The sequence below is a fragment of the Maylandia zebra genome, linkage group LG16 (genome assembly GCF_041146795.1).
Source record: "Maylandia zebra isolate NMK-2024a linkage group LG16, Mzebra_GT3a, whole genome shotgun sequence".
NCBI lineage: Eukaryota > Metazoa > Chordata > Actinopteri > Cichliformes > Cichlidae > Maylandia > Maylandia zebra.
This window is the reverse complement of record NC_135182.1, coordinates 27,896,337-27,909,648: the sequence shown is the minus strand read 5'-3', so window position 1 is coordinate 27,909,648 and position 13,312 is coordinate 27,896,337. Positions and strand designations below refer to the sequence as shown.

The following is a 13,312-nucleotide window of genomic DNA, read 5'->3' as shown; positions in this document are numbered from 1 at the left end:
ACACATGATCAAAGCTTTCAGTAAGTTAACAGACTGCTCCAAACATTCAGTTTATCTCAGTTTTTTCTAGTTTTGGATGCATGTGATGTCATAGATAGAGGATATTCCTCGTATGGCCATTTCAGCCACATAAGCAACACCTTCCTGCAATTCTTTTTTTCTTGAGAAAGAGAAAAATATTCACATAGAGCACAGTTCATAGATTGTCTTGAGGCAGAAATTACTAAACACTGAAAGCCACAATCACATCATTTACAAGAGGCAGTCACATCTCTGGTGTTTCTGGTTGTGGGTAACAGTATCAGCAGGCTATGCAAGATAGCCCAGATGCCTTTGTCTGTTATGGGAATGCTTTAGGAACTTATGGCAAATTATATAATCTAGCTATTGTGTTCTACTCCTGCCCCAGGGTCTACAGGTAGTTCCTTTCACCTTAGGTATCCAGGAGCCATCTACAGTGGTTGCTACAAGTATGTTTACCAAATCAAGCATAACATTAGTTCAGACATGCCACAAAGTGAAACTCAACTGTAATTTCAGCAAATCAGCCGATACCCTCCTACACATAAAGTTGTCGCATCTCATTCAGTGTGCGCCATTTAACTTTCCATACCTGCAGTTTCTACACCCCAGGTCATATACAGAGGTCTCAACGATTCTGTCTTGGCCTTAAAAACAAAAAACAAAAACTAATTTTATGTTCCTTTTACATATTTCATGCCCTGCAAAAAAACGAAATAAACAAAAGTGATATGGCTTCTTTGAGTAATTTGATCTAGACGATTACTTTTTGGAAAAACATTGCTATGTCACTTTTTTCCACCAGACACTATTTGTTGTTTGTTTTTTGGTCTGCACATAATTGCTGAACATTATGTGCAGCAACCCATCCCCACCCTAGCTCTTCCTTTCATCTTGTGTCTGAATCGGTGTCATATCTGTTATCACTGATGCCTGCACATGGAAGGGTGCAGAGGTGTGGTCTGCTCTCCTTTGCTTTCCATGTCTGCACGTGAGAAGGTGGAGAGGTCACCAGAACTGAGTCATAATATCAAACATGAATTACTGCAGAGGGTTTTTTTTTTACTTTTGATCTCAGATATGAAGAAGACAGATGCTTCTTCTGCTGATAAGCAACACAAGCACAAAAGGTTTTACTCTGCTTACAGGTCGCTTCAGCTGAAAGAATTATTCTCTCCCATGATAACTCTTCTTTCTCCTGTGAGGTGACAGACATTTGCTCATAAACACTTTGTTAGCCTATAGGAGGCCCCCCGCCCCTGGCCAGTTCAGGCTAGCTGCTCTCAGCGAATGAAACCAGAGAAATGGCAATGCTCATGGGAGCAGGGTTAGTGACTCAAAGACAACCATTCACGAAGAACACACTCCTCTCAAGGGTGTAAGTCATACAAGTAGCACACATTCTCTGTTGTTACCTACATGGAGTTATTACTATGGACACTTTGATTGATTATTTTAGAAAGCTTAGTAAACAATACCTGACTTTTATTGACTTTTGAGAGGCTGCAGTTTGTTTAAAATGTCATGCATTCATCATTTTTGGACATTGGCTGCATTTTCCCTCATATTCAGTCCAGTCCATTCCTGACCATTTTCAAAGGAATGTTTTTTTGTTCATTAAGCCACTTAACACTGACCTATGAATCATTCATGTATAAAAAAGCCTCGTAACTCAATAGATGAACAAGATAAACTTTTAAATAGCTGCTATCAGCATGTCCTAAAAACACATCATTTGTTCTATTATTTATTTTATTTATTCATATAGCGCCAAACCACAACAACAGTCGCCTCAAGGCACTTAATCCTATAAGGTAGACCCTACAGTAATGCATACAGAGAAAAACACAACAATCATATGACCCCCCATGAGCAAGCAAGTTGGCGACAATGGGAAGGAAAAACTTCCTTTTAACAGGAAGAAACCTCCAGTAGAACCAGTTTCAGAGAGGGGCGGCCACCTGCACTCATTACTTTAGTTGAATGGTACCTAAAACTAAACAGTTTGACAGGAATAAAATAATATTTTTGCGCTTACAAGGTGATTCCCAAAGAGCTATTGGCGCAAAACTTGACATATATCAACATGGTGTGCAGTGAGTGCTTGGAAAAATATAAGTAAACTGGAGAAGTGGAGAACAAAAGCTTCAGGTTTTAAAAAAATATCTACAGTGCCGTAAATTTTCAGCAGGACGATGATCCCAAACACACTTCCAATGCTATAAAAGTAACTGTAAACAACACTATCAGTCATGGATTGGCCTCCCCAGAGCCTGGACCTCGACATTATTGAAGCGGTGTGAGATCATCTTGGCAGAGAACAGATCAAAATGCAGCCAACATCAACAGAAAAGCTTTAAATTTCCTTTAAGACACCTGGAAAACTATTCCTATTCCTATTACAAAAATTACAGGCTTGGCTGAGAGAGTTCAGTTCATGTTTCAATAAATCACTGCACCCATTTCCCATTTCCTAGGGTATATCAAGACTTTTAAACTGTAATGCATAAAGTTCTGTTATATACCATTTGAGTACCACACACACATATTAGTGAAATACTTAAATTCAATAATTGTATAAAAATAAAAATTATATAGTTAACCATCAGCTGTTCCATAAAATAATTTATTAAAACTGCAAGTCTAAATTTTCCTTTTAAAATCCTCTTTCTCGCCTGTCTATTCAGATAATGGCTCAGCTATTGTTGTGGCTACAGCAAATCATGTAAAGGCCTTAATCTAGCTATTATCATAATCTGGATTTTCACCGCAATCAAGTTGTTTGTGAATGTCCCGTGTGAATACTGCTTTTAAGCAATATTCTCATGTTCGACTGAAATAACCCCGCCGCCTGCTGCCTGTCCCCTGCTGCCCTTCCAAAATAACATCACACACTAATCAATATGAATGCTAAAACACCATAATCTCCACCACCACTCCCTCCCTCCCTCCCTCTCTCTGAGTGCTTTCTCTGGGCATCCAGTGCTCACTTGTCAGTGTCCTGCACCTCACGTGGTCGTTTAGCACACATTTAACACATTAAACAATTAGGCTCTAACAGAGGCTGACACCCCCTCACTCCCCCTCCACCCATGTTCAACAGTGGAAAAGCACATATGTCAGAGTGCACGCGGGCAGAAAAGGAAGCAACAGCATGCTGAACATAACCATGGTAGATGGTTAAAGGCAAACATACATGCACAATGCCCACAGTTTATGAGCATTAAATTTACCAAACAAAGTGGGAACAGGCAGGCCTGGGGACAGGTGCAAAGGGGGTGGGGTTGGCTTGGTGGAGGAGAGGGAGGATGAGGAGAAGGGAATAAGCTCTCAAAAAATATTTAAATTGTACATTAGCTTCAAGTCTATTCACTATAATGAGTGGAATTAATTATAGCTGTCATAAAAACACACACTGGCTTCAATAAAATTAGCCAAAGCACAATGTGTGTCGTAAAATGCCAGAGATGTACTGTTTCTGCATATTTTAAACACACAAAAATAAAGTCTTAATGCTTTCATGATACAGTTTCTCATTAATATGCTCCTCTTTTGCAGTGCGGATGGCGTCCGAGCTTCTGGTCCCACCAGCTGCCAGCAGTGTCACAGGGTTAGTGGGCCCTTGAGCCACACAGATAATCAGCTTTATTAGTGCTGCCGCTAAAACCAATTTAAGAGCAGACTAGAGGGATCAGACGGGCCAGCTGTCCACACCAGCGCCTCGGCAGGCACCCTGGCCCCGGCCCACAGAAAACACCAAAACAACAACAACTGCGAGCGCTGCCAATTCAACTGTGTGAACAGGCTTATTACCATATTTGCAACCCTGGCCCAGATCGTGAAAATAAAGCCACACACATGACAAATTCTGTTATTCTCGATACATTTTGGTCAATGCTTATTTAAAGTGTGATTATTTTGGTTGATTTTTTTATATTCCAGGTTTTTCTGGTTTCAGTTTGGCCACGATTCAACCCATTTTATTCTCTCACACATCGAGTCAGTGTTCCTGGTATTTCCACACGGCACCTGAGTCATCAACACAGCAAAACATCCTCACCTCATTAACGACCCTCTGACCCCTACAGGGACCAGCCTCATTACCTCATTGCGTTTCCTGTCTACCTACAGTCTATCTCCCAACTTGCCTTCACTGCTAATTACAGAGTGGCGAAAGGAGGCTAACTCCATATTAGTCAGGCCAACACGCTTTACAACACGCTCCAGGCACGATTTTAGCCTTACATCACGTTTGTGTCTGGGTTGACGAAGAGACAGAGGACGTTAATCTGGCCTGGTCACAGTTTTAGTCACAGTTGCATCCTTTACACAGCCCCAGATCTCGTCTGTTCAGACAGAGGTTTCAAGACCAGATTAGCTGCAAAATAACAAGTGAAAACAGGAAGAAGAAATAGATGGTCTTGCCAATAGCAGGGCACCAGGACAGTAGAGAGACTCTCTCACAAGTGCCTCAGTAATCTGTTTCAGTCAAAATCAATCATGAAAAATTCTTGGTAAATCTGGGATATTAACAGGTTGTCTAGTGTTTAGAAACCTGTGCTGTCTTTCTTAAATTTGTCTTTAGAAATTACCATAACATCACCATTAAACATTAGGTTAAGTGCTTTAGGTTTCAGATTGTGTGTCATAGAAGATGTTCACTAGCTTAAATGAATTCTGTACACTCAGGCAATTAGCATTACTTGTGTTTCTATTCATGAATGAAGCAACCCCTCCCCAGCTAAGCTGAAGGTGACACCTAATTCCTAGTCCTGAAAAGATCTGTTTTGCCAAATGTAAGTGTGTATGGTAAAAAATGTTCTAATGTTTTAATCAGTGGACAGATGCTTTACAATTAATGCTACTCCTGCTTTTGTTAAGGATCTGCAGAAAATAAATGTGAAATTTGCATCTCGGTTCAATGGTAATATAAGCTGCTTTGATATTAGAGTTGAAATTACAATTGATATAAGAGCTGATGTCAGTTTAAAGGCAGTAAAATGTAGGTTTTTTCCAAAGATTTTTGAAAAGGTGTGAAAAATACAGACAATTCCACACCCACTATACACCGTAAAAAAATAAAAAAATCCCAAAAAAACCCAGTAATATTCCGGCAGCTGGGGCGCCAAAATAATACCAGAAAATACCAGAAAATAACTTTCTCATGAAAATACGGTTATTTTCAGTAATGACAATACAGTTTGTTGCCCTAATTTTACATGGGATTTTGTCTTTTTCAAGTGCTTTTAAACATTAAATTAGGAACATTTTAATGTGATTAAACAATGAAATTACCTATAAACAAGGTCAATGAATGCGGCAATATGAATAATAATACTTAAATGTACAGAAATATACAGTTAACAGTTGGTTTAAATGATAATGGATTGCATTCATATAGCGCTTTTCGAGACCCTCAAAGCGCTTTACAATTCCACTTCATAATTCCCCTCTGGCCATCACCAGTAGGTGGTAGGTGAAGTGTCTTGCCCAAGGACACAACGACTGAGAGTGTCCGAGCCGGGGCTCAAACCGGCAACCTTCTGATTACAAGGCGAACTGCCAACTCTTGAGCTATGATCGCCCTAAATAACAATAATAATTATTATTATTTGATGTAAAAAAAAAGTTATATATTTTTCCATAGCATTACGTTTGAATTTAACAGTTCAATCTTTCAAATAACGGACAAATATTTGTGAAATTATGATACATTTGTGAATGTATTTTAACAATCTAAATATGCATATGTACAGACAAATACATTTAAAAAACAAGAAAATTATGTTTTATTACATTTACAGTGATTTTACATTAATTTACATTTGAAATTTAAAATCACATTCTATTGATGTAAATTTAATGATATTCTAGAAGAACAGTACAAAACTGTAAAATTCACAGTAAAATACTTTTATATTACAATTTTTTTTTACAGTATACCTGAAATCATGCATTTAAACAAAGGAGGAAGAACAAGAATCATTTTTTCCTTCTCTCTCTCTCTCTAAGTAGGAAGAAATATACTCATGCTTACTATAATAGGTATATCTTATCAACTGCTCATAACTGCAAATATTTAATCGGCCAATCAAATGTCAGCAAGTCAGTGGGATGGGCATGTAGACATAATTATAATGTGGCATGGTTGTTGGTGCTGGATGGGCTGGTCTGAGCATTTCAGTAAATGCTGATATGCTCAGATTTTCCCCAAACAACCATCTCTAAGCTTTGAATGGTCTGAAAGACAGAAAATATCCAGTGAGCAGCAGTTTTCTCGGAGAAATGCCGTGAAAAAAAGTCAGAGAAGAGCGGCCAGACTACTTCAAGCTAATAGGAAGGCAACGATAATTTCAGTAACTACTCATCACAACGAATGTATGCAGAAAAACACCTCTGAATGCAGAACACATCAAACCTTGAAGCAGATGCAGCAGCAGAAGACCAATCCTGGTGACACCCCTAAATCTTAGCTAAGAACAAGAATGAGGCTCCAGTTGACACAAGCTCACCAAAACTGGACAACAGAAGATTGGAAAAATGTTGTCTGGTCTCTAAGCAGCTAAAAAATTCTGATGCTATCATGTCAACATGGATGAAAGTTTCTTAGGAATATTTCCAGCACCTTTTGGTGGCAATTTTTGCCATTAAAAGAATTAAGGTCTGAAAGCCAAAGTGACTCCATCCTGGTACTAGCAAGTTGTACTTAATAAAGTAAGTGTAGCTGACGTTTTACTTTGTTTACTTTGCTTTGTGACAATCCTTCAATATCTGCCAAAGTAAGCACTATGTTACAGTTTTTCTCAGTCGCTTTGGTGCGTTTCTCAGAACACCATTAACATTTGCACAGCAGTTAGTGCATTTCCCAAAACAATTAGTGCAAACTGCAAAACCTAGTGGATAGCCTGCAAAAGCACGTCACATGCACAGAATTGATTATCCATACCTCAAAAGCAAGTATCCATGTCAACGAAACTGTCAGTGCCATCAAAATGAAAAGTCTTGACACCATCTTTATGAACAAGATAGTCAAATGGCATTGTCATGTTTCCACTATGACAGTTTATAATTCCAGTGTTTCCCATTGCAAAAACAATTGGTGACACCTGAAAATGCTGACGACAGCACTATGGCCTACCTGTACAGCCATCTGAAATGTGCAGTAAAGTCACTGTAGATGTTATGGGAGTCTTGGGAGTAACTAAGACACTGAATACGTACGTTTCACATTTCCATTGTGTAGAAGTGTTTGTAATCCTACAGAATTGTGCAAAAGAAAAATATGCTACAGTCACTTGTTCACTGTAGAATACATGTAAACATAAAATCACCCATTTGGTAGAGCCTCCTCATGAGTGACAGCTGTAATTCACCTGAGATCAATTGTTCAATTTCGGAGACATTTCCAGGAAAAATGTTACAGAAAGGTACAGGATTTGCTTGACAGATGGCCAATATTTGGCATGTGATAACTAGTTCAACAATTTTGTGTGTGATGACTTAAGCAATGGATGTATGACTATTCGTTTTATTGGGAATGACTATTTAGCATCCATAGGTATGATTACTTTTGACTGACATGACATAAGCAAATGGAAATGTCAGAAAGCAGCAGGGAAATGTATGGAAGCAACTGATTCATGTCCAAAATCATTTGCAGTTTGTTCAGAGAGAGGAGAAATTGCTACTATGATGCGCACAAATGACTGAGTGTTGTGGAGGTTGAACTAATAGTTATGAGAATTTCAATTCTGATTTGAGAAACGCACCAAAGCGACTGAGAAAAACTGTATATGCATATCTGTCAGGAACCCACAGGAATCTACAACTTCAGTTACATATGAACACCTGATAAGTCCCAGGAGGAATGCAGCATTGCATGGCATCATGTGAATGATCTACGTGTGGGTCCATGCACACACACAGAGAAGCCTGTTTTTCAGTGTGTGTCTGTGTGGATGTGTAATTCTGCATGTCCAAGCATGCGGACTTTTCTTCAGCTGCAAGTGTGCATGGCATATATTTAAATATATATATATATATATATATATATATATATATATATATATATATATATATATATATATATATATATATACATACATAGATAGGTGTGTGTGTGTGTGTGTGTGTGTGAGAGAGAGAGAGAGAGAGAGAGAGAGAGAGAGTGATCTGTGTGTGATCAAGAGCATAGATCACACTTAATGTGCAATTAACGGCTGTTTAAACAGCCTCCGTAAATGTTTAATGGTGCAGCCTGTACACGATTGAAAGAGAAGCATTGAAAGAGAATGCAAAAACAGGCCACCAGGGGCCTCAAGGGCCCCCCCTTGACTTACATTTAATGTATGGAAGAAGGCAGTCATTATCAGCCTTACAATGACACAATTCACTCTGGTTGTGTGTCCAATATCCCATTTGGATTGTATCAGGGCCCCAGTCCTGCCGATGGCTATCTAATTGGGAGAGTTAATCAAGAGCTAAAGTCAGAAGAATTGAAGTGTTTGTGCCTTTTCTTTCAAAGACTGATTCCTCTACAAATCCAGTGGAGCAGAGCCAGAAGAAAGGTTATGTTCAGACTGGATCTAACAGAAAAAACAGAAGATGGGGTTTTTGGTTAAATCTTTGGTATGACTCTTTCCATTTTGAGCTAATATTTCTGTGCTTTAGCTTTTCCTCCCCATCATAGCTCAGAAGTAGTCTGATAAATTGTTTCCAGAAAAATTAAGAGAATGCATGTATGATGTGTTTTTTATTTATTTTATTTTTGTTATTTTAATGATCTTGACCTGCAAAGTGTGAAGCACAATGTTTCAAATTTTTATGTTCAGATAAGCTAAGGCTAGAAACAGCTTTAAATGCTTTAAATGTTTAACTTTAAACATGGTTTTGAGGTCAAGACAACTTCTTTCCATATGAGTGTTTTAGACAATTTTCTGAAATAATCTTCATGTATCTTAATACATCAGTAAACATGTAACATTTGTGTTTACTATTTTGTAATCATTTAGTCTATCTAGTAGCCCTTAAATATTTACTGCCAAAAGCTACCAAGAGAACCTGTTTGTCCAAGGCACTACTGATAGCTGGAATTCAAGAAAAGCATGATATTTTTGGAAGTAACCAAGAAGCACTGAGATTTCTCTCCCTTCTCTCCCAGCTCTCACCTCTCTTCCTGTGTCTAAATAAAGGTGAACTTGAATCATACAACTTCGGCTGCATGCAAACAGCAATAACCTTGTTCTTCATTTGTCATTATCACTGGGAATTTGTGTGGCTGTTAAGTCTGACATCATTAGCCATTTACAGCTCCAAACGCTCTTTCAGTTCCCAAAGGTAAACACTGACGTACCATGCATCCATCTATTGACTTTCTTAACTGCTTGGGCAGGAACCTACCCCAGCTGACATAGGTAGCTGCACCCTGAACAGTTTGCCAGTCTACCGCAGACCCAATACACAAGGACAAATCCCCATTCACACCTACAGCACATTTCACATCAACAGTTAACCTAAGAAGCATGGATTCATATTGTGCAAGGAAGTAAACATACCTGGAGATAACACAAGTGTTTGAGTCACGAGTTTGAGCCATTACACTGCCATCCCATTAATACCAGTTGTTTCGTACAACATGAAAGTAAAAATAGGCCCTCTGGCCATTGCTTCTGAGCACAAACACACACAGGGCCAGTAGTGTGTGGAGCACAGTGACTGGTGCATTTAAGAGGGCAGGACTCCCTCCACTCAGCGCTCTAGGGGAGCACAGTGATTTACTGTTCCTCTCAGCGGTGCTATAAACGCTGCTCCATTCCTTAATGAGCCACTGACATGCCGCATGTTTCCAGCGTGTTTTCCTTTGGCTCAGTGGGGACGGCTGCCTGATTGCTGGCCCCATTAAGAGGGCATTCCCACTGACACCAGCGCATGCTTTCAGCCATACGCACTCAGGCATTACAAGCAATCAACTAAGGCTGGGTAATAAGGGGTGTCTATACAGCACCTGCTGTGCCACTGGTTGAAAACAGAGCCAGAAGGTGATGCATGCATTCAGACAACTTAGCATTATTAACAGTGTATTCCAGTCATAAGAGGCCAGAAAGGCACTTAGTCTAGCAACAGTAACCAACTTATATCTCCTATAATGACATGATTTGATGGCTCGTTTCAATTTTTTTAATTTATTTTTTTCTGTAGAATCAATGCAGTGGCTCAGGTCTGCATTGGTCAAACCAGCACTTAACACACTATGCATACTGCTATGAAAAGAATTCCACTCACCGGGTATGTGTTGAAACCCTAAGTGCTGCTGCTCCAGTGTTTTTTATAATCCGGTGGAGTTGAAAAATAGCTAAAGGAAAAGAAAAAATCTTCCTTGTGAAACCTGCCTCCAAACACACACAGTCCAAGAACTTGCCACACAGCCACTCTAGAAGCCAATCCAGCAGAAAGACAGGTGGTGACTGACTAGCAGCTGCCAACACAACAGCTGATACCCAATATCTGCTCACCGCAAGTTGCAGCTGGACCAATGGGATGTAGCAACAACCGTTGCTGGGTCAGCTCAGGTTTATGCTAAAGCCCAAGACTTCACTCTGAGGACCACAGATCCCAGTGTGCTCCAGTTTGTCACTCCTGCGTGACCAAATCCTCTCTCTAGGTCTGTCTGGACCTGCCATGCAGAGCCGCCAGTCCCAAGGATGCTGTCCAGACAGCATACGACTCTCGCTCACGCTCTCCTCATAAGGCTGGATTACTCTTTAACCACCTGGCCAGAAGCAAAGCACACTGAGCAAGTTTAAAATCTGTCTACTGTGAATGTAGTCTATTCGAGAAACACATTTTCTATAAATCTGAAAACTAAAGAGCATTCCCTATAAATATATTATGTGTACAGTAATTTGTGTTATATTTATATGTGAATATCTCAGGTTTTCCTAGTATCACACTTGTATCCACTTTATGTATATCAGCTTTTTCTAGCCTATGCAAATAAAAAAGTGTAATTAAATAAAGCTATTAAAAGCAATAACTAAAAAAAAGGAACACAGGGCACATGAATTGTTGTTTATTATGATGCAGAATTGGTAAAATGTAAAAATCAACTGAACAAGCATTAAGAGACAGAGAGCAGGGTTTTTGCCTTTGCGCTCACAGTACATGAGCTAATCCACCCTTTTACAGACGGGCTGCTGCTTTGTCTATTTTACCTTTACATATTTTAGAGTTAAACAGCTCACCACGCAAGCCTGTGACACCTTTTCAAAAGTTCTGAAGCTACATTTTTGTCCCTCAGAGAGATTTAATCACACTTATGATGTCTCTCCCCCAGAAGGACAGATGTTGGATCTCTTCCCACTGTGCATCTTTAGGAACCACATTTAAATTAATAAAACCCAGCAGGAAAACATCTTCTGACTCTGGTCAATAAAATATGATGTGCAGCTGTTTACACTGAAACAAGTACTGTTCAGGTTCAGTAGAAAGCAATAGCAATAATCAGCTGCAACTGGGCATCTGTCACAGACGTTTTAACAAAGTAAACTTTTGTTTGCAACTTGAAATCTTCTGCCCAGTTTGTGTAAATGTAGTTAGTAACATACTCAAAAAGTCAGACTTCACAGAAGTTTTAGATTTTTCCTCTATTAAACATTTTTTTATGTTTAAATTGGTTAGAATGTATCTAAATGTTAACCAGATGTTAATGTGAACGACTCAAGATGAATTAATTAAAAAGAAAAAAGAAAGAAAGCAAAGAAATCAAAGAATGTGAAGTTGGTGCGCCAAATGCTTCAGTGTCTCCTATCAAGAAAACCGCCAGTATGTCACAAACTACACATACAGACAAATAAGGAAGACTGATATGGCTTCACATATGATTTAAATAGAGACCACATTAGAGAGAAAGCAAAACAAATAATGTGTCTCAATTCGCATGCTTCCGTTGGTATGCTTTCATGTTGTACAGTACATGGCTTTTGGTAGTGTTGCCTTTCATCCAACATTGTCAAGACGACCTGCTGAAGTTCAAAGCAAGCATCAGAATGGGGAATAATGGCGATTTAAGTTACTTTGAACATAGCATGGTTGTTGGAGCCAGATGGACTGGTTTGAGTATTTCAGAAACTGCTGATCTGCTGTGATTTTCCCACACAATCATTTCTACATACATACCTTCTGATGGCTGCTTCCACCAGGATAACATATTTGCTTGGTCTCCCCTGTCTTTCTGCTATGTAGTTAAGATGGCAACCACTGGGAGTGCAAAACGTGTACAGTACTACAGTGTCAGCGTTTTGAGTACACAATCTGGGTGCTTGTAGATCACTTCATGTTATCTTATTTAATAGTGTGAATGTACAGGGTGGGCCATTTATATGGATACACCGTAATAAAATGGGAATGTTTGGTGATATTAAAGTCCTGTTTGTGGCACATTAGTATATGTGAGGGGGCAAACTCCTCAAAAGGGGTGGTGACCATGGTGGCCATTTAGAAGTTGGCCATCTTGGATACAACTTTTGTTTTTTCAATAGGAAGAGGGCCATGTGACACATCAAACTTATTGGTAATGTCACAAGAAAAACAATGGTGTGCTTGGTTTCAACGTAACTTTATTCTTTCATGAGTTATTTACAAGTTTCTGACCACTTATAAAATGTGTTCAATGTGCTGCCCATTGTGTTGGATTGTCAATGCAACCCTTTTCTCCCACTCTTCACACACTGATAGCAACACCGCAGGAGAAATGCCAGCACAGGCATCCAGTATCCGTAATTTCAGGTGCTGCACATCTCGTATCGTCACACCATAGACAATTGCCTTCAGATGACCCCAAAGATAAAAGTCTAAGGGGGTCAGATCGGGAGACCTTGGGGGCCATTCAACTGGCCCATGATGACCAATCCACTTTCCAGGAAACTGTTCATCTAGGAATGCTCGGACCTGGCACCCATAATGTGGTGGTCCACCATCTTGCTAGAAAAACTCAGGGAACGTGCCAGCTTCAGTGCATAAAGAGGGAAACACATCATCATGTAGCAATTTCAAATGTCCAGTGGCCTTGAGGTTTCCATTGATGAAGAATGGACCCACTATCGTTGTACCCCATATACCAAACCATCACTTTTGTTGTTCCAACAGTCTTGGAGGGATCCATCCAATGTGGGTTAGTGTCAGACCAATAGCGGTGGTTTTGTTTGTTAACTTCACCATTCACATAAAAGTTTGCCTCGTCACTGAACAAAATCTTGTGCGTGAACTGAGGGTCCTGTTCCAATTTTTGTTTTGC

At 39.5% G+C, this 13,312-nt stretch overlaps 1 long non-coding RNA gene across 1 annotated transcript in view; it reads right to left on the bottom strand.

Annotated features, from left to right (window-relative positions):
* Positions 1 to 10,453, bottom strand: part of LOC143412978 (uncharacterized) — a 43,665-nt gene extending 33,212 nt beyond the window's left edge. The window contains exon 1 of the long non-coding RNA XR_013093517.1: positions 10,303 to 10,453. This is a non-coding gene — a long non-coding RNA (uncharacterized LOC143412978). The remainder of the gene's footprint in view (positions 1 to 10,302) is intronic.
* Positions 10,454 to 13,312: the final 2,859 nt, after the last annotated feature.